At 43.6% G+C, this 23,255-nt stretch overlaps 1 protein-coding gene and 1 long non-coding RNA gene across 5 annotated transcripts in view; both read right to left on the minus strand.

Moving 5' to 3' along the window:
• LOC139561635 (butyrophilin subfamily 3 member A2-like) overlaps positions 1–23,255 on the minus strand; it is a 1,433,431-nt gene that overhangs the window by 458,447 nt on the left and 951,729 nt on the right. The gene's annotated exons all lie outside the window — the stretch shown is intronic.
• The window catches only part of LOC139561646 (uncharacterized), a 118,913-nt gene continuing 101,124 nt past the window's right edge, over positions 5,467–23,255 (minus strand). Inside the window, exons 2-5 of one of the 3 annotated variants that reach the window (XR_011672174.1) lie at positions 17,620–17,640; positions 17,194–17,214; positions 7,321–7,341; positions 5,467–7,213 (exon numbers count right to left, since the gene is read on the minus strand). This is a non-coding gene — a long non-coding RNA (uncharacterized lncRNA). Of the gene's footprint in view, positions 7,214–7,320; positions 7,342–10,412; positions 10,434–14,276; positions 16,943–17,193; positions 17,215–17,619; positions 17,641–23,255 lie in introns of those variants that run through there. The other 2 variants (XR_011672172.1, XR_011672173.1) reach the window with 2 other exon arrangements.

The raw sequence follows: 23,255 nt of genomic DNA on the forward strand, positions 1-23,255 counted from the left end.
ATAGATGTGTTGCCTGAGTACATCAGTCTTATAGATGTGTTGCCTGAGTACATCAGTCTTATAGATGTGTTGCCTGAGTACATCAGTCTTATAGATGTGTTGCCTGAGTACATCAGTCTTATAGATGTGTTGCCTGAGTACATCAGTCTTATAGATGTGTTGCCTGAGTACATCAGTCTTATAGATGTGTTGCCTGAGTACATCAGTCTTATAGATGTGTTGCCTGAGTACATCAGTCTTATAGATGTGTTGCCTGAGTACATCAGTCTTATAGATGTGTTGCCTGAGTACATCAGTCTTATAGATGTGTTGCCTGAGTACATCAGTCTTATAGATGTGTTGCCTGAGTACATCAGTCTTATAGATGTGTTAACTGAGTACATCAGTCTTATAGATGTGTTCCCTGAGTACATCAGTCTTATAGATGTGTTTCTATGTTGTCTGAGTACATCAGTCTTATAGATGTGTTGCCTGAGTACATCAGTCTTATAGATTTGTTTCCTTGTTGCCTGAGTACATCAGTCTTATAGATGTGTTGCGTGAGTACATCAGTGTTATAGATGTGTTGCCTGAGTACATCAGTGTTATAGATGTGTTCCCTGAGTACATCAGTCTTATAGATGTGTTGCCTGAGTACATCAGTCTTATAGATGTGTTTCCGTGTTGCCTGAGTACATCAGTCTTATAGATGTGTTCCCTGAGTACATCAGTCTTATAGATGTGTTGCCTGAGTACATCAGTCTTATAGATGTGTTTCCGTGTTGCCTGAGTACATCAGTCTTATAGATGTGTTTCCGTGTTGTCTGAGTACATCAGTCTTATTGATGTGTTCCCTGAGTACATCAGTCTTATAGATGTGTTCCCTGAGTACATCAGTCTTATAGATGTGTTTCCGTGTTGCCTGAGTACATCAGTCTTATAGATGTGTTGCCTGAGTACATCAGTCTTATAGATGTGTTGCCTGAGTACATCAGTCTTATAGATGTGTTGCCTGAGTACATCAGTCTTATAGATGTGTTGCCTGAGTACATCAGTCTTATAGATGTGTTGCCTGAGTACATCAGTCTTATAGATGTGTTGCCTGAGTACATCAGTCTTATAGATGTGTTGCCTGAGTACATCAGTCTTATAGATGTGTTGCCTGAGTACATCAGTCTTATAGATGTGTTGCCTGAGTACATCAGTCTTATAGATGTGTTGCCTGAGTACATCAGTCTTATAGATGTGTTGCCTGAGTACATCAGTCTTATAGATGTGTTGCCTGAGTACATCAGTCTTATAGATGTGTTTCCTTGTTGCCTGAGTACATCAGTGTTATAGATGTGTTGCCTGAGTACATCAGTCTTATAGATGTGTTGCCTGAGTACATCAGTCGTATAGATGTGTTGCCTGAGTACATCAGTCTTATAGATGTGTTGCCTGAGTACATCAGTCTTATAGATGTGTTGCCTGAGTACATCAGTCTTTTAGATGTGTTGCCTGAGTACATCAGTCTTATAGATGTGTTGCCTGAGTACATCAGTCTTATAGATGTGTTGCCTGAGTACATCAGTCTTATAGATGTGTTGCCTGAGTACATCAGTCTTATGGATGTGTTGCCTGAGTACATCAGTCTTATGGATGTGTTGCCTGAGTACATCAGTCTTATGGATGTGTTGCCTGAGTACATCAGTCTTATGGATGTGTTGCCTGAGTACATCAGTCTTATAGATGTGTTGCCTGAGTACATCAGTCTTATAGATGTGTTGCCTGAGTACATCAGTCTTATAGATGTGTTGCCTGAGTACATCAGTCTTATAGATGTGTTTCCTTGTTGCCTGAGTACATCAGTCTTATAGATGTGTTGCCTGAGTACATCAGTCTTATAGATGTGTTCCCTGAGTACATCAGTCTTATAGATGTGTTCCCTGAGTACATCAGTCTTATAGATGTGTTTCCGTGTTGCCTGAGTACATCAGTCTTATAGATGTGTTGCCTGAGTACATCAGTCTTATAGATGTGTTGCCTGAGTACATCAGTCTTATAGATGTGTTGCCTGAGTACATCAGTCTTATAGATGTGTTGCCTGAGTACATCAGTCTTATAGATGTGTTGCCTGAGTACATCAGTCTTATAGATGTGTTGCCTGAGTACATCAGTCTTATAGATGTGTTGCCTGAGTACATCAGTCTTATAGATGTGTTGCCTGAGTACATCAGTCTTATAGATGTGTTGCCTGAGTACATCAGTCTTATAGATGTGTTGCCTGAGTACATCAGTCTTATAGATGTGTTGCCTGAGTACATCAGTCTTATAGATGTGTTGCCTGAGTACATCAGTCTTATAGATGTGTTGCCTGAGTACATCAGTCTTATAGATGTGTTTCCTTGTTGCCTGAGTACATCAGTCTTATAGATGTGTTGCCTGAGTACATCAGTCTTATAGATGTGTTTCCTTGTTCCCTGAGTACATCAGTCTTATAAATGTGTTTCCGTGTTGCCTGAGTACATCAGTCTTATAGATGTGTTGCCTGAGTACATCAGTCTTATAGATGTGTTGCCTGAGTACATCAGTCTTATAGATGTGTTGCCTGAGTACATCAGTCTTATAGATGTGTTGCCTGAGTACATCAGTCTTATAGATGTGTTGCCTGAGTACATCAGTCTTATAGATGTGTTGCCTGAGTACATCAGTCTTATAGATGTGTTGCCTGAGTACATCAGTCTTATAGATGTGTTGCCTGAGTACATCAGTCTTATAGATGTGTTGCCTGAGTACATCAGTCTTATAGATGTGTTGCCTGAGTACATCAGTCTTATAGATGTGTTTCCTTGTTGCCTGAGTACATCAGTGTTATAGATGTGTTGCCTGAGTACATCAGTCTTATAGATGTGTTGCCTGAGTACATCAGTCTTATAGATGTGTTGCCTGAGTACATCAGTCTTATAGATGTGTTGCCTGAGTACATCAGTCTTATAGATGTGTTGCCTGAGTACATCAGTCTTTTAGATGTGTTGCCTGAGTACATCAGTCTTATAGATGTGTTGCCTGAGTACATCAGTCTTATAGATGTGTTGCCTGAGTACATCAGTCTTATAGATGTGTTCCCTGAGTACATCAGTCTTATAGATGTGTTCCCTGAGTACATCAGTCTTATAGATGTGTTGCCTGAGTACATCAGTCTTATAGATGTGTTGCCTGAGTACATCAGTCTTATAGATGTGTTGCCTGAGTACATCAGTCTTATAGATGTGTTGCCTGAGTACATCAGTCTTATAGATGTGTTGCCTGAGTACATCAGTCTTATAGATGTGTTGCCTGAGTACATCAGTCTTATAGATGTGTTGCCTGAGTACATCAGTCTTATAGATGTGTTGCCTGAGTACATCAGTCTTATAGATGTGTTGCCTGAGTACATCAGTCTTATAGATGTGTTGCCTGAGTACATCAGTCTTATAGATGTGTTGCCTGAGTACATCAGTCTTATAGATGTGTTGCCTGAGTACATCAGTCTTATAGATGTGTTGCCTGAGTACATCAGTCTTATAGATGTGTTGCCTGAGTACATCAGTCTTATAGATGTGTTGCCTGAGTACATCAGTCTTATAGATGTGTTGCCTGAGTACATCAGTCTTATAGATGTGTTGCCTGAGTACATCAGTCTTATAGATGTGTTTCTGTGTTGCCTGAGTACATCAGTCTTATAGATGTGTTTCCGTGTTGCCTGAGTACATCAGTCTTATAGATGTGTTGCCTGAGTACATCAGTCTTATAGACAGAGTAGTCATGTACAGTAACAGCTCCTCCCTGGTCCGCTGGGAGGATGACTATTCGTCCGTATTATTTTGTATATATTTTCTGTAACTAATGCTCAAAGATTGCACCGTACTGGCATCCAGCTTGGATTTAACAAGTGACATCGATAGCTTTCACCTGGATTCAACTGGTCAGTCTATGTCATGGAAAGAGCAAGTGTTCTTAATGTTTTGTACACTCAGTGTATAAACTGCAGGTCTACATTACCTCTGGTAAAGGGTTAGGGTTAACACTGCAGGTCTAAATAACCTCTGGTAAAGGGTTAACACTGCAGGTCTAAATAACCTCTGGTAAAGGGTTAACACTGCAGGTCTAAATAACCTCTGGTAAAGGGTTAACACTGCAGGTCTATATAACCTCTGGTAAAGGGTTAACACTGCAGGTCTAAATAACCTCTGGTAAAGGGTTAACACTGCAGGTCTAAATAACCTCTGGTAAAGGGTTAACACTGCAGGTCTAAATAACCTCTGGTAAAGGGTTAACACTGCAGGTCTAAATAACCTCTGGTAAAGGGTTAACACTGCAGGTCTAAATAACCTCTGGTAAAGGGTTAACACTGCAGGTCTAAATAACCTCTGGTAAAGGGTTAACACTGCAGGTCTAAATAACCTCTGGTAAAGGGTTAACACTGCAGGTCTAAATAACCTCTGGTAAAGGGTTAACACTGCAGGTCTAAATAACCTCTGGTAAAGGGTTAACACTGCAGGTCTATATAACCTCTGGTAAAGGGTTAACACTGCAGGTCTAAATAACCTCTGGTAAAGGGTTAACACTGCAGGTCTAAATAACCTCTGAGTTTAATATATTCCTGTTATGGTGCAGGTAGACTACCTACATTAATAGATTCCTGTTATGGTGCAGGTAGACTACCTACATTAATATATTCCTGTTATGGTGCAGGTAGATTCCTGTTATGGTGCAGGTAGACTACCTATATTAATAGATTCCTGTTATGGTGCAGACAATAAAATGTTTCTGACTCACATCGATGCAGAATTTTACGTTTTCAAAGGGATTGGATGTTTTTTTATTGCTGTTATAAATATGGCAATGAACACTCCCATCTAGTGGTAGTTGTGGTGTAAAACAGGACTTATTGTACTTCAATAAACTGTATTCACGACGACACACTGAGCGTAAATATATATATTGATTGCAATTGTTCCCGAATGAGTGAGCGTTCATGTGCAAAGGAGTAGCATTTCAATTGTTATAATTATCAACCCTGTAGTGTCTTTTATCTTTCGCGCCCTTCTCAGTCCCTTTGTCTACCAAGCCGCCATGCCGGTTTAGCCCACTAGGGCACATCCCCTATCATTTCCTTGTAACCACATGTACTGTTTGTTTGTTTATGCATTTCTCTGATTATTTATTTAGTTAGTTAGTAAATAAATGATTAAGCCAATGTATGGATGATTTATAGTGAAGGCTGGGTTCGTGCAGATAGCCAACAATTTACGACGTTTGGAATGAGACTAACGTGAGGTAAAGAATAATTCATTAATTACAAGACTAATTAATTGATCAGATATTAAAATATCTGAAGAGTTATATTAGGAAAATTATAACTTTGTAATCTGAAGATTTTCCATGGTGCCCCGACTTCCTAGTTAATTACATTTACATGATTAGAGTAATCACGTAATAATAATTACAGACAATTGATTTGAAAAAAAGAAGTCTTCATTTTAATGATGCCAAAGACATGACAGTGGCATAACATGCATAACCCTACTCGTGCCTATCACTGATTAGCTAATATTCCTGTCCAGTAGCCTTCACAAGATCAGACATGGCCCAGACCAGACAAGTCTTGTTGGTTTACCCATGTGTGTCCAGTAGCCTTCACAAGATCAGACATGGCCCAGACCAGACAAGTCTTGTTGGTTTACCTTGCTTCATCCACACAGATTCTGCTTACGTTCTGTTTTTTACATGTCCAATGGTCAATTCGATGTTGATCCAGCTTTGTACACTCACATGGGATTCAGCCTTCATTCTGCTGATACATGTCTAATATTTAAACTTATATCGATTATTCTTTCTACTTCAAAGAGAACAGTATAGCTACTGAGAATCATCAGATAACTGGAAAATCTCCAACAAACTCTGTGTTGTTTGTGTCACACTGCTTGCTTTATCTTGGCCAGGTCGCAGTTGTAAATGAGAACTTGTTCTCAACTAGCCTACCTGGTTAAATAAAGATGAAAAAAATAGTATACATTACAAATTAAATACATAGTTACTGTTTACATTACACATTAATTACATAGTTATTGTATACATTACACATTAAATACACAGTTATTGTATACATTACACATTCAATACATAGTTATTGTATACATTAAACATTCAATACATAGTTATTGTATACATTAAACATTAAATACATAGTTATTGTATACATTACACAGTCAATACATAGTTATTGTATACATGACACATTCAATACATAGTTAGTGTATACATTATACAGAGTGATTGAGCATGTGGGCAGAACAGACATTAAATACACAGTTCTTGTATACATTACACATTAAATACATTGTTATTGTATACATTAAACATTAAATACATTGTTATTGTATACATTACACATTAAATACATAGTTATTGTATACATTAAACATTAAATACATTGTTATTGTATACATTACACATTAAATACATAGTTATTGTATACATTAAATACATTGTTATTGTATACATTACACATTAAATACATAGTTATTGTATACATTACACATTCAATACATAGTTAATGTATACATTAAATACAGTATATATAATGAGAGCCTGGGGGCAGAACAGACATTTAACAAAAAACACAAACATAATTAAAGTCCTTCTTTGTTCTTTGAGGCTCTTTGCCTTTTAAGGGATTTTAAAAGCTCCAAAAGTCTGTGGATGATGTCATTGTAAATACTATATAGAATAACCAGGTACTGGACATAAGAGAGTCTGTAACAGATTCTAACAGGAGACATTAGTCCATCATTCCATTCAACACTATCAATTCCTGAGGGGGATTAGAAAGACATTGTTTATGGGGAAAACATATATAGAATAACCAGGAAATGGATATAAACCCATAATACAAACATGGTTAGTAAAACTTCAAAAAGTAAAGAACTAACTACTGAAAGTGGATTATAGAGTAATGACTAACACGTTTATCAAATGACTTTGTCTTACCAAGATTCATATCACTCACAAGTTATATACTCAGAAACTCAGCTTTGTTAGGTGGGATAAGTCTCTATAGAAAGTTAGTCTCTCTATAGTAACTCAGCTCTATAGTTATAGTCTCTCTATAGTTATAGTCTCTATAGTAACTCTTCCTCCCCTCCCCAGCTGATCATCCGTCAGCCAGTAGCTTCGTCTCCATCTTGTGTTTTTGGAGATGGTTTCTTCCCTGAGGACAAGAACAGATAGTCTGATAGAACACACGTTGGTGAGCAAACCTCAAAAACATGACAATGTGAACACACACACGCACACACACACACACACACTACTTACTCAGCCGTTCTTTCAGTCCATCTGGTGTAAAAATTAATAAAAGATAGTGAGATAGTGATAATTAAATAATCATTGAATCATGAGATTTATACACTACATGACCAAAAGTATGTGGACACCTGCTCATTGAGCATCTCATTTCAAAATCATGGGCATTAATATGGAGTTGGTCCCCCTTTGCTGCTATAACAGCCTCAACTATTCTGGGAAGGCTTTCCACTAGATGATAGAACATTGCTGTGGGGACTTGCTTCCATTCAGCCACAAGAGCATTAGTGAGGTCTCCCTCTCTCTCTTCTCTCAGAGGACCTGAGCCCTAGGACCATGCCTCAGGACTATCTGGCCTGATGACTCCTTGCTGTCCCCAGTCCACCTGGTTGTGCTGCTGCTCCAGTTTCAACTGTTCTGCCTGCGGCTATGGAACCCTGACCTGTTCATTGGACGTGCTACCTGTCCCAGACCTGCTGGTTTAAACTTTCTCGTGACAGCAGGAGCGGTAGAGATACTCAGAATGATCGGCTATGAAAAGCCAACTGACATTTACTCCTGAGGTCCTGAGATGCTGCACCCTCTACAACCACTGTGATTATTATTATTTGACCCTGCTGGTCATCTATGAACATTTGAACATCTTGGCCATGTTCTGTTATAATCTCCATCTGGCACAGCCAGAAGAGGACTGGTCACCCCTCAGAGCCTGGTTCCTCTCTACCAAGTACAGCCAGTAGAGGACTGGTCACCCCTCAGAGCCTGGTTCCTCTCTACCCAGTACAGCCAGTAGAGGACTGGTCACACCTCAGAGCCTGGTTCCTCTGGTCTACCCAGTACAGCCAGAAGAGGACTGGTCACCCCTCAGAGCCTGGTTCCTCTGGTCTACCCAGTACAGCCAGTAGAGGACTGGTCACCCCTCAGAGCCTGGTTCCTCTCTACCCAGTACAGCCAGTAGAGGACTGGTCACCCCTCAGAGCCTGGTTCCTCTCTGCCCATTACAGCCAGTAGAGGACTGGTCACCATTCAGAGCCTGCTTCCTCCCTACCCAGTACAGCCAGTAGAGGACTGGTCACCCCTCAGAACCTGGTTCATCTGGTCTACCCAGTACAGTCAGTAGAGGACTGGTCACCCTTCAGAGCCTGGTTCCTCTGGTCTACCCAGTACAGTCAGTAGAGGACTGGTCACCCCTCAGAGCCTGGTTCCTCTGGTCTACCTTGTACAGCCAGTAGAGGACTGGTCACCCCTCAGAGCCTGGTTCCTCTCTAGGTATCTTCCTAGGTTCCTGCCTTTCTAGGGAGTTTTTCCCTAGCCATCGTGCTTCTACACCTGCATTGCTTGCTGTTTGGGGTTTTAGGCTGGGTTTCTGTACAGCACTTTGTGACATAGGCTGATGTAAAAAGGGCTTCATAAATACATTTGATTGATCGATTGATGCTGGGCGATTAGGCCTGGTTCGCAGTCGGCGTTCCAATTCATCCCAAAGGTGATCGATGGGGTTGAGGTCAGGGCTCTGTGCAGGCCAGTCAAATTCTTCCACACCGATCTCAACAAACCATTTCTGTATGGACCTCGCTTTGTGCACAGGGACATTGTCATACTGAAACAGCAAAGGGCCTTCCCCAAACTGTCGCCAAAACTTTGGAGCACAGAATCATCTAGAATGTAATTGTATCCTGTAAGGTTTAGATTTCCCTTCACTGGAACTAAGGGGCCCGAACCATGAAAAACAGCCCCAGACCATTATTCCTCCTCCACCAAACTTAACAGTTGGCACTATGCATTGGGGAAGCTCCTCTCCTGGCATCCGCCAAACCCAGATTCATCTGTCAGACTGCCAGATGGTGAAGCGTGATTCATCACTCCAGAGAACGTATTTCTACTAGTCTAGAGTCCAATGGCGGTGAGCTTTACACTACTACACCCAACGCTTGGCATTGAGCATGGTGATCTTAGGCTTGTGTGCGGCTGCTCGGCCATGGAAACCCATTTCATGAAGCTCCAGACAAACAGTTATTGTGTTGATGTTGCTTCCAGAGGCAGTTTGGAACTCAGTAGTGAGTGTTGCAACCGAGGACAGACGATTTTTACGCCCTTCAATACTTGGCGGTCCCATTCTGTGAGATTATGTGGCCTACCACTAAACGGCTGAGACATTTTTGCTCCTAGATGTTTCCACTCCACAATAACAGCACTTACACTTGACCGGGGCAGCTCTAGCAGGGCAGAAACCTGACAAACTAACTTGTTGGAAAGGTGACATCCTAAGACAGTGCCACGTTGAAAGTCACTGAGCTCTTGAGTAAGGCCATTCTACTGACAATGTTTGTCTATGGAGATTGCATGGCTGGGTGCTTGATTTTATACACCTGTCAGCAAAGGGTATGGCTGAAATAGAATCTACTATTTTAAAGAGTTGACCACATACTTTTGTATATATAGCGTAGTAAATCAGTGTAATATATAGTGTAGTTAATCAGTATAATATATAGTGTAGTTAATATATAGTGTAGTTAATCAGTGTAATATATAGTGTAGTTAATCAGTGTAATATATATAGCGTAGTAAATCAGTGTAATATATAGTGTAGTTAATCAGTGTAATATATAGTGTAGTTAATCAGTGTAATATATAGTGTAGTTAATCAGTGTAATATATATTGTAGTTAACCAGTGTAATATGTAGTGTAGTTAACCAGTGTAATATATAGTGTAGTTAATATATAGTGTAGTTAACCCGTGTAATATATTGTGTAGTTAACCAGTGTAATATATAGTGTAGTTAATCAGTGTAATATATAGTGTAGTTAATCATTATAATATATAGTTTAGTTAACCAGTGTAATATATAGCGTAGTTAATCAGTGTACTATATAGTGTAGTTAATCATTATAATATATAGTGTAGTTAACCAGTGTAATATATAGTGTAGTTAATCAGTGTAATATATAGTGTAATTAATCAGTGTAATATATAGTGTATATATCTTTAAAGGAAAGTGTTTTCACTTAAAAATAATTGAATCATGAGATTCATACAGTATATATGTTTTAAGGAAAGTTTTTTCACTTAAATCAATGAAATACATGCAGCTGTGCAACTCACCCTTCTCTCTTGTGACCTTGTCTGTAGACAGAAGATAAAACATGATGCATTATGGGTACTAGAACATGAAGACAGGTACATACACAGACAGACAGACAGGAACATAGACAGACAGAAAGGTACAGAGACAGACAGGTACATAAACAGACAAACAGGAACATAGACAGACAGACAGACAGGAACATAGATAGACAGACAGACAGAAACATAGGCAACTTCCGGCGCCGAAAAGAGATGGCAGCCTCGCTTCGCGTTCCTTGGAAAATATGCAGTATTTTGTTTTTTTACGTGTTATTTCTTACATCGGTACCCCAGGTAATCTTAGGTTTCACTACATACAGTCGGGAGGAACTACTGAATATACGATTAACGTCAACTCATCATCGTTCCTACCAGGAATATGACTTTCCCGAAACGGATCCAGTGTTTTGCCTTCCACCCAATACAATGGATCTGAGCCCAGCCGGCGACCCTGTGCGACGCCGAAAAAGGGGAAAACGAGGCGGTCTCGTGGTCAGGCTTCGGAGACGGGCACATCGCGCTCCACTCCCTAGCATACTACTCGCCAATGTCCAGTCTCTTGACAATAAGGTTGATGAAATCCGAGCACGGGTAGCATTCCAGAGAGACATCAGGGATTGCAACGTGCTCTGCTTCACGGAAACATGGCTAACTCAAGGGACGCTAACGGAGTCGGTGCAGCCAGCTGGTTTCTTCATGCATCGCGCCGACAGAAACAAACATCTCTCCGGTAAGAAGAGGGGCGGGGGGGTATGCCTTATGATTAACGAGAAGTGGTGTGATCATCATAACAACACACAAGAACTCAAGTCATTCTGTTCACCTGATCTAGAACTCCTCACAATCAAATGTCGACCGCATTATCTACCAAGGGAATTCTCCTCAATCATAATCACAGCCGTATATATTCCCCCCCAAGCAGACACATCGATGGCCCTGAACGAACTTTATCTGACTCTTTGTAAACTGGAAACCACACACCCTGAGGCTGCATTCATCGTAGCTGGGGATTTTAACAAGGCTAATCTAAAAACAAAACTCCCTAAATTCTATCAGCATATCGATTGTGCTACCAGGGCTGGAAAAACACTAGACCATTGTTATACTAATTTCCGCGACGCTTATAAGGCCCTCCCCCGCCCCCCTTTCGGAAAAGCTGACCACGACTCCATTTTGTTGATTCCAGCCTACAAACAGAAACTCAAACAACAAGCTCCCGCGCTCAGGTCTGTTCAACGCTGGTCCGACCAATCTGAATCCACGCTTCAAGACTGCTTCGATCACGCGGATTGGAATATGTTCCGCATCGCGTCCAACAACAATATTGACGAATATGCTGATTCGGTGAGCGAGTTCATTAGGAAGTGCATTGACGATGTCGTACCCACAGCAACGATAAAAACATTCCCAAACCAGAAACCGTGGATTGACGGCAGCATTCGCGTGAAACTGAAAGCGCGAACCACTGCTTTTAACCAGGGCAAGGTGACCGGAAGCATGACCGAATACAAACAGTGTAGCTATTCTCTCCGCAAGACAATCAAACAGGCTAAGTCTCAGTACAGAGACAAAATCGAGTCGCAATTAAACAGCTCAGACACAAGAGGTATGTGGCAGGGTCTACAGTCAATCACGGATTACAAAAAGAAAACCAGCCCCGTCGCGGACTAGGATGTCTTGCTCCCAGACAGGCTAAACAACTTTTTTGCCCGCTTTGAGGACAATACAGTGCCACTGACACGGCCCCCTACCAAAACCTGCGGGCTCTCCTTCACTGCAGCAGAGGTGAGTAAAACATTTAAACGTGTTAACCCTCGCAAGGCTGCAGGCCCAGACGGCATTCCCAGCCGCGTCCTCAGAGCATGCGCAGACCAGCTGGCTGGTGTGTTTACGGACATATTCAATCAATCCTTATCCCAGTCTGCTGTTCCCACATGCTTCAAGAGGGCCACCATTGTTCCTGTTCCCAAGAAAGCTAAGGTAACTGAGCTAAACGACTACCGCCCCGTAGCACTCACTTCCGTCATCATGAAGTGCTTTGAGAGACTAGTCAAGGACCATATCACCTCCACCCTACCGGACACCCTAGACCCACTCCAATTTGCTTACCGACCCAATAGGTCCACAGACGACGCAATCGCAACCACACTGCACACTGCCCTAACCCATCTGGACAAGAGGAATACCCATGTGAGAATGCTGTTCATCGATTACAGCTCAGCATTTAACACCATAGTTCCCTCCAAACTCGTCATCAAGCTCGAGACCCTGGGTCTCGACCCCGCCCTGTGCAACTGGGTCCTGGACTTCCTGACGGGCCGCCCCCAGGTGGTGAGGGTAGGTAACAACATCTCCACCCCGCTGATCCTCAACACTGGGGCCCCACAAGGGTGCGTTCTGAGCCCTCTCCTGTACTCCCTGTTCACCCACGACTGCGTGGCCATGCACGCCTCCAACTCAATCATCAAGTTTGCGGATGACACTACAGTGGTAGGCTTGATTACCAACAACAACGAGACGGCCTACAGGGAGGAGGTGAGGGCCCTCGGAGTGTGGTGTCAGGAAAATAACCTCACACTCAACGTCAACAAAACAAAGGAGATGATTGTGGACTTCAGGAAACAGCAGAGGGAGCACCCCCCTATCCACATCGACGGGTCAGTAGTGGAGAAGGTGGAAAGTTTTAAGTTCCTCGGTGTACACATCACGGACAAACTGAATTGGTCCACCCACACAGACAGCGTTGTGAAGAAGGCGCAGCAGCGCCTCTTCAACCTCAGGAGGCTGAAGAAATTCGGCTTGTCACCAAAAGCACTCACAAACTTCTACAGATGCACAATCGAGAGCATCCTGTCGGGCTGTATCACCGCCTGGTACGGCAACTGCTCCGCCCACAACCGTAAGGCTCTCCAGAGGGTAGTGAGGTCTGCAGAACGCATCACCAGGGGCAAACTACCTGCCCTCCAGGACACCTACACCACCCGATGTCACAGGAAGGCCATAAAGATCATCAAGGACAACAACCACCCAAGCCACTGCCTGTTCACCCCGCTATCATCCAGAAGGCGAGGTCAGTACAGGTGCATCAAAGCAGGGACCGAGAGACTGAAAAACAGCTTCTATCTCAAGGCCATCAGACTGTTAAACAGCCACCACTAACATTTAGCGGCCGCTGCCAACATACTGACTCAACTCCAGCCACTTTAAAAATGGGAATTGATGGAAATTATGTAAAAATGTACCACTAGCCACTTTAAACAATGCCACTTAATACAATGTTACATACCCTACATTACCCATCTCATATGTATATACTGTACTCTACATCATCTACTGCATCTTGCCATCTTTATGTAATACATGTACCACTTGCCACTTTAAACTATGCCACTTTATGTTTACATACCCTACAGTACTCATCTCATATGTATATACCGTACTCTATACCATCTACTGCATCTGCCATGCCGTTCTGTACCACCACTCATTCATATATCTTTATGTACATATTCTTTATCCCTTTACACTTGTGTGTGTGTGTAAGGTAGTAGTTGTGGAATTGTTAGGTTAGATTACTGTTGGTTATTACTGCATTGTCGGAACTAGAAGCACAAGCATTTCGCTACACTCGCATTAACATCTGCTAACCATGTGTATGTGACTAATAAAATTTGATTTGATTTGATAGGCAGACAGACAGGTACATAGACAGACAGACAGACAGACAGACAGACAGACAGACAGACAGACAGACAGACAGACAGACAGACAGACAGACAGACAGACAGACAGACAGGTGCATAGACAGACAGGAACACAGACAGACAGACACACACTACTTACTCAGCTGTTCTTGTCGTTCATCTGGTGTAAAAATTAAATAAAGATAGTGAGATAGTGATAATTAAATAATCATTGAATCATGAGATTTATACACTACATGACCAAAAGTATGTGGACACCTGCTCATTGAGCATCTCATTCCAAAATCATGGGCATTAATATGGAGTTGGTCCCCCTTTGCTGCTATAACAGCCTCCACTATTCTGGGAAGGCTTTCCACTAGATGATGGAACATTGCTGTGGGGAATTGCTTCCATTGAGCCACAAGAGCATTAGTGAGGTCTCCCTCTCTCTCTTCTCTCAGAGGACCTGAGCCCTAGGACCATGCCTCAGGACTATCTGGCCTGATGACTCCTTGCTGTCCCCAGTCCACCTGGTTGTGCTGCTGCTCCAGTTTCAACTGTTCTGCCTGCGGCTATGGAACCCTGACCTGTTCATTGGACGTGCTACCTGTCCCGGACCTGCTGGTTTAAACTTTCTCGTGACAGCAGGAGCGGTAGAGATACTCAGAATGATCGGCTATGAAAAGCCAACTGACATTTACTCCTGAGGTCCTGAGATGCTGCACCCTCTACAACCACTGTGATTATTATTATTTGACCCTGCTGGTCATCTATGAACATTTGAACATCTTGGCCATGTTCTGTTATAATCTCCATCTGGCACAGCCAGAAGAGGACTGGTCACCCCTCAGAGCCTGGTTCCTCTCTACCAAGTACAGCCAGTAGAGGACTGGTCACGCCTCAGAGCCTGGTTCCTCTCTACCCAGTACAGCCAGTAGAGGACTGGTCACCCCTCAGAGCCTGGTTCCTCTGGTCTACCCAGTACAGCCAGAAGAGGACGGTCACCCCTCAGAGCCTGGTTCCTCTGGTCTACCCAGTACAGCCAGTAGAGGACTGGTCACTCCTCAGAGCCTGGTTCCTCTCTACCCAGTACAGCCAGTAGAGGACTGGTCACCCCTCAGAGCCTGGTTCCTCTGGTCTACCCAGTACAGTCAGTAGAGGACTGGTCACCCCTCAGAGCCTGGTTCCTCTCTACCCAGTACAGCCAGTAGAGGACTGGTCACCCCTCAGAGCCTGGTTCCTCTCTACCCATTACAGCCAGTAGAGGACTGGTCACCCTTCAGAGCCTGGTTCCTCTCTACCCAGTACAGCCAGTAGAGGACTGGTCACCCCTCAGAACCTGGTTCATCTGGTCTACCCAGTACAGTCAGTAGAGGACTGGTCACCCTTCAGAGCCTGGTTCCTCTGGTCTACCTTGTACAGCCAGTAGAGGACTGGTCACCCCTCAGAGCCTGGTTCCTCTCTAGGTATCTTCCTAGGTTCCTGCCTTTCTAGGGAGTTTTTCCCTAGCCATCGTGCTTCTACACCTGCATTGCTTGCTGTTTGGGGTTTTAGGCTGGGTTTCTGTACAGCACTTTGTGACATAGGCTGATGTAAAAAGGGCTTCATAAATACATTTGATTGATCGATTGATGCTGGGCGATTAGGCCTGGTTCGCAGTCGGCGTTCCAATTCATCCCAAAGGTGTTCGATGGGGTTGAGGTCAGGGCTCTGTGCAGGCCAGGCAAGTTCTTCCACACCGATCTCAACAAACCATTTCTGTATGGACCTCGCTTTGTGCACAGGGACATTGTCATACTGAAACAGGAAAGGGCCTTCCCCAAACTGTTGCCACAAAGTTGGAAGCACAGAATCGTCTAGAATGTCATTGTATCCTGTAAGGTTTAGATTTCCCTTCACTGGAACTAAGGGGCCCGAACCATGAAAAACAGCCCCAGGCCATTATTCCTCCTCCACCAAACTTTACAGTTGGCACTATGCATTGGGGAAGGTAGTGTTCTCCTGGCATCTGCCAAACCCAGATTCATCTGTCAGACTGCCAGATGGTGAAGCGTGATTCATCACTCCAGAGAACGTATTTCTACTAGTCCAGAGTCCAATGGCGGTGGGCTTTACACTACAACATCCGACGCTTGGCATTGAGCATGGTGATCTTAGGCTTGTGTGCGGCTGCTCGGCCACGGAAACCCATTTCATGAAGCTCCAGACAAACAGTTATTTTGTTGACGTTGCTTCCAGAGGCAGTTTGGAACTCTGTAGTGAGTGTTGCAACCGAGGACAGACGATTTTTACGCCCTTCAATACTTGGCGGTCCCATTCTGTGAGCTTCTGTGGCCTACCACTAAACGGCTGAGACATTTTTGCTCCTAGATGTTTCCACTCCACAATAACAGCACTTACACTTGACCGGGGCAGCTCTAGCAGGGCAGAAACTTGACCAACTGACTTGTTGGAAAGGTGACATCCTAAGACAGTGCCACGTTGAAAGTCACTGAGCTCTTCAGTAAGGCCATTCTACTGACAATGTTTGTCTATGGAGATTGCATGGCTGGGTGCTTGATTTTATACACCTGTCAGCAACGGGTATGGCTGAAATAGAATCTACTAATTTAAAGAGTTGACCACATACTTTTGTATATATAGCGTAGTAAATCAGTGTAATATATAGTGTAGTTAATCAGTGTAATATATAGTGTAATATATAGTGTAGTTAATCAGTGTAATATATAGTGTAGTTAATCAGTGTAATATATAGTGTAGTTAATCAGTGTAATATATATTGTAGTTAACCAGTGTAATATGTAGTGTAGTTAACCAGTGTAATATATAGTGTAGTTAATATATAGTGTAGTTAACCCGTGTAATATATTGTGTAGTTAACCAGTGTAATATATACTGTAGTTAATCAGTGTACTATATAGTGTAGTTAATCAGTGTAATATATTGTGTATATATCTTTAAAGGAAAGTGTTTTCACTTAAAAATAATTGAATCATGAGATTCATACAGTATATATGTTTTAAGGAAAGTTTTTTCACTTAAATCAATGAAATACATGCAGTTGTGCAACTCACCCTTCTCTCTTGTGACCTTGTCTGTAGACAGAAGATAAAACATGATGCATTATGGGTACTAGAACATGAAGACAGGTACATACACAGACAGACAGACAGGAACATAGACAGACAGACAGACAGGTACATAGGCAGACAGACAGGTACATAGGCAGACAGACAGGTACATAGACAGACAGACAGGTACATAGACAGACAGACAGGAACATAAACAGACAGACAGGAACATAGGCTGACAGACAGGTACATAGACAGACGGGCAGGAAGATAGACAGACAGGAAGACAGACAGACAGGAAGACAGACAGACAGACAGACAGACAGACAGACAGGTACATAGACAGACAGACAGACAGACAGACAGGTACATAGACAGACAGGAACACAGACAGACAGGAACACAGACAGACAGACACACACTACTTACTCAGCTGTTCTTGTCGTTCATCTGGTGTAAAAATTAAATAAAGATAGTGAGATAGTGATAATTAAATAATCATTGAATCATGAGATTTATACACTACATGACCAAAAGTATGTGGACACCTGCTCATTGAGCATCTCATTCCAAAATCATGGGCATTAATATGGAGTTGGTCCCCCTTTGCTGCTATAACAGCCTCCACTATTCTGGGAAGGCTTTCCACTAGATGATGGAACATTGCTGTGGGGACTTGCTTCCATTCAGCCACAAGAGCATTAGTGAGGTCTCCCTCTCTCTCTTCTCTCAGAGGACCTGAGCCCTAGGACCATGCCTCAGGACTATCTGGCCTGATGACTCCTTGCTGTCCCCAGTCCACCTGGTTGTGCTGCTGCTCCAGTTTCAACTGTTCTGCCTGCGGCTATGGAACCCTGACCTGTTCATTGGACGTGCTACCTGTTCCAGACCTGCTGGTTTAAACTTTCTCGTGACAGCAGGAGCGGTAGAGATACTCAGAATGATCGGCTATGAAAAGCCAACTGACATTTACTCCTGAGGTCCTGAGATGCTGCACCCTCTACAACCACTGTGATTATTATTATTTGACCCTGCTGGTCATCTATGAACATTTGAACATCTTGGCCATGTTCTGTTATAATCTCCATCTGGCACAGCCAGAAGAGGACTGGTCACCCCTCAGAACCTGGTTTCTCTGGTCTACCCAGCACAGCCAGATGAGGACTGGTCACCCCTCAGAGCCTGGTTCCTCTCTACCAAGTACAGCCAGTAGAGGACTGGTCACCCCTCAGAGCCTGGTTCCTCTCTACCCAGTACAGCCAGTAGAGGACTGGTCACACCTCAGAGCCTGGTTCCTCTGGTCTACCCAGTACAGCCAGTAGAGGACTGGTCACCCCTCAGAGCCTGGTTCCTCTGGTCTACCCAGTACAGCCAGAAGAGGACTGGTCACCCCTCAGATCCTGGTTCCTCTGGTCTACCCAGTACAGCCAGTAGAGGACTGGTCACCCCTCAGAGCCTGGTTCCTCTGGTCTACCTTGTACAGCCAGTAGAGGACTGGTCACCCCTCAGAGCCTGGTTCCTCTCTACCCAGTACAGTCAGTAGAGGACTGGTCACCCCTCAGAGCCTGGTTCCTCTGTTCTACACAGTACAGCCAGTAGAGGACTGGTCACCTCTCATAGCCTGGTTCCTCTCTAGGCATCTTCCTAGGTTCTTGCCTTTCTAGGGAGTTTTTCCTAACCACCGTGCTTCTACATCTGCATTGCTTGCTGTTTGGCGTTTTAGGCTGGGTTTCTGTACAGCACTTTGTGACATAGGCTGATGTAAAAAGGGCTTCATAAATACATTTGATTGATCGATTGATGCTGGGCGATTAGGCCTGGTTCGCAGTCGGCGTTCCAATTCATCCCAAAGGTGTTCGATGGGGTTGAGGTCAGGGCTCTGTGCAGGCCAGTCAAGTTGTTCCACACCGATCTCAACAAACCATTTCTGTATGGACCTCGCTTTGTGCACAGGGACATTGTCATACTGAAACAGGAAAGGGCCTTCCCCAAACTGTTTCCACAAAGTTGGAAGCACAGAATCGTCTAGAATGTCATTGTATTCTGTAAGGTTTAGATTTCCCTTCACTGGAACTAAGGGGCCCGAACCATGAAAAACAGCCCCAGGCCATTATTCCTCCTCCACCAAACTTTACACTTGGCACTATGCATTGGGGAAGGTGGTGTTCTCCTGGCATCCGCCAAACCCAGATTCATCTGTCAGACTGCCAGATGGTGAAGCGTGATTCATCACTCCTGAGAACGTATTTCTACTAGTCCAGAGTCCAATGGCGGCGAGCTTTACACTACTCCATCCGACGCTTGGCATTGAATATGGTGATCTTAGGCTTGTGTCCGGCTGCTCGGCCACGGAAACCGATTTCATGAAGCTCCAGACAAACAGTTATTGTGTTGATGTTGCTTCCAGATGTAGTTTGGAACTCAGTAGTGAGTGTTGCAACCGAGTACAGACGATTTTTACACCTTTCAACACTTGGCGGTCCCATTCTGTGAGCTTCTGTGGCCTACCACTAAACGGCTGAGACATTTTTGCTCCAAGATGTTTCCACTCCACAATAACAGCACTTACACTTGACCGGGGCATCTCTAGCAGGGCAGAAACTTGACAAACTGATTTGTAGGAAAGGTGGCATCCTAAGACAGTGCCACGTTGAAAGTAACTGAGCTCTTCAGTAAGGCCATTCTACTGACAATGTTTGTCTATGGAGATTGCATGGCTGTGTGCTTGATTTTATACAGCTGTCAGCAACGGGTGTGGTTGAAATATAATCTACTAATTTAAAGTGTTGTCCACGTACTTCTGTAAATATAGTGTAGTTAATCTGTGTATTATATAGTGTAGTTAATCAGTGTAATATATAGTATAGTTAATCAGTGTAATATATAGTGAAGTTAACCAGTGTAATATATAGTGTAATATATAGTGTAGTTAATCAGTGTAATATATAGTGTAGTTAATCAGTGTAATATATAGTGTAGTTAATCAGTGTAATATATAGTGTAGTTAATCAGTGTAATATACAGTGTAGTTAATCAGTGTAATATACAGTGTAGTTAATCAGTGTAATATATAGTATAGTTAATCAGTGTAATATATAGTATAGTTAATCAGTGTAATATATAGTGTAGTTAATCAGTGTAATATATAGTGTAGTTAATCAGTGTATTGACAGTTGTGCAACTCACCCTTCTCTCTTGTGACCTTGTCTGTAGACAGAAGATAAAAAATGATGCATTATGGGTACTAGAACATGAAGACAGACTACATCCTCTCTATTCTGACCTCCTCTGTAGACAGTAGATAAAACATGATGTATTATGGGTACTAGAACATAAAGACAGACTACATCCTCTCTATTCTGACCCTCTCTGTAGACAGTAGATAAAACATGATGTATTATGGGTACTAGAACATAAAGACAGACTACATCCTCTCTATTCTGACCCTCTCTGTAGACAGTAGATAAAACATGATGTATTATGGGTACTAGTACATGAAGACAGACTACATCCTCTCTATTCTGACCCCCTCTGTAGACAGTAGATAAAACATGATGTATTATGGGTACTAGAACATGAAGACAGACTACATCAATAATCATTGAATCATGAGATTCATACAGTATATATTTTTTAAGGAAAGTGTTTTCACTTAAATCAATGAAATACATGCAGTTGTGCAACTCACCCCTCTCTAATGTGATCTTGTCTGTAGACAGAAGATAAAACATGATGCATTATGGGTACTCGAACATGAAGACAGGTACATACACAGACAGACAGACAGACAGGAACATAGACAGACAGAAAAGTACATAGACAGACAGGTACATAAACAGACGGACAGGAACATAGACAGACAGACAGACAGACAGACAGACAGACAGACAGACAGACAGACAGACAGACAGGAACATATATAGACAGACAGGAACATATATAGACAGACAGGAACATATATAGACAGACAGGAACATATATAGACAGACAGGAACATATATAGACAGACAGGAACATATATAGACAGACAGAAACATAGATAGACAGACAGAAACATAGATAGACAGACAGACAGACAGACAGGAACATAGATAGACAGACAGACAGACAGGAACATAGATAGACAGACAGGAAGATAGACATACAGACAGGAAGATAGACAGACAGGAACAGACAGACAGGAACATAGACAGACAGACAGGAAGACAGACAGACAGGAACATAGACAGACAGACAGGAAGACAGACAGACAGGAACATAGACAGACAGACAGGCACACAGACAGACAGACAGGAACACAGACAGACACACACTACTTACTCAGCTGTTCTTGTCGATCATCTGGTGTAAAAATTAAAGAAAGATAGTGAGATAGTGAAAATTTAATAATCATTGAATCATGAGATTTATACACTACATGACCAAAAGTATGTGGACACCTGCTCATTGAACATCTCATTCCAAAATCATGGGCATTAATATGGAGTTGTTCCCCCTTTGCTGCTATAACAGCCTCCACTATTCTGGGAAGTCATTATTATCTGGCCTGATGACTCCTTGCTGTCCCCAGTCCACCTGGTTGTGCTGCTGCTCAGGTTTCAACTGTTCTGCCTGCGGCTATGGAACCCTGACCTGTTCACCGGACGTGCTACCTGTCCCAGACCTGCTGGTTTCAACTCTCTAGAGACAGCAGGAGCGGTAGAGATACTCAGAATGATCGGCTATGAAAAGCCAACTGACATTTACTCCTGAGGTGCTGACCTGTTGCACCCTCTACAACCACTGTGATTATTATTATTTGACCCTGCTGGTCATCTATGAACATATGAACATCTTGGCCATGTTCTGTTATAATCTCCATCTGGCACAGCCAGAAGAGGACTGGTCACCCCTCAGAGCCTGGTTTCTCTGGTCTACCCAGTACAGCCAGTAGAGGACTGGCCACCCCTCAGAGCCTGGTTCCTCTCTACCCAGTACAGCCAGTAGAGGACTGGTCACCCCTCAGAGCCTGGTTCCTCTGGTCTAGTCAGTTCAGCCAGTAGAGGACTGGCCACCCCTCAGAGCCTGGTTCCTCTCTACCCTGTACAGCCAGTAGAGGACTGGTCACCCCTCAGAGCCTGGTTCCTCTCTACCCAGTTCAGCCAGTAGAAGACTGGTCACCCCTCAGAAATGGTGCTGAAATAATTGACCACAGCTGCTTAATATAACAATATTTGAGATAATTTCTTTCTAATTTAACAAGAGCATGAAAATGAGCATGAAAAATACCATTCTTGACAATGCTGTGAGACATTCTCACTCATTTGTAAATAAAGGTAGTTTGATATTCAGATTGATATATTTTTGTTTTTAGAGGGAGATGAACCAAAAGCCGTCCCATGGTCTCTCGGTGGTGGCCGGTACGTGTATCAAACCTGCATCTGTAGCAACACAGTTTGCGGTGACTAGACCGCTGCGCCACTGGGGAGGGCCCCATCCACTGGGGAGGGCCCCATCCACTGGGGAGACCCCATCCACTGAGGAGGGCCCCATCCACTGGGGAGGGCCCCATCCACTGGAGAGGGCCCATCCACTGGGGAGGCCCCATCCACTGGGGAGGCCCCATCCACTGGGGAGGCCCCCATCCACTGGGGAGGGCCCCATCCACTGGGGAGGGCCCCATCCACTGAGGAGGGCCCCATCCACTGGGGAGGGCCCCATCCACTGGGGAGGCCCCATCCACTGGGGAGGCCCCATCCACTGGGGAGGCCCCATCCACTGGGGAGGGCCCCATCCACTGGGGAGGCCCCATCCACTGGGGAGGGCCCCATCCACTGGGGAGGGCCCCATCCACTGGGGAGGGCCCCATCCACTGGGGAGGGCCCCATCCACTGGGGAGGGCCCCATCCACTGGGGAGGGCCCATCCACTGGGGAGGGCCCATCACCTACATAAAGTCACTCAGCTTTATGTAGGTGTCGAGGCTATATGACTGAGTCACTCAGCTTTATGTAGGTGATGAGGCTATATGACTGAGTCACTCAGCTTTATGTAGGTGCTGAGGCTATATGACTGAGTCACTCAGCT

The sequence above is a fragment of the Salvelinus alpinus genome, chromosome 31 (assembly GCF_045679555.1).
Source record: "Salvelinus alpinus chromosome 31, SLU_Salpinus.1, whole genome shotgun sequence".
In the NCBI taxonomy this organism is placed as follows: Eukaryota; Metazoa; Chordata; class Actinopteri; order Salmoniformes; family Salmonidae; genus Salvelinus; species Salvelinus alpinus.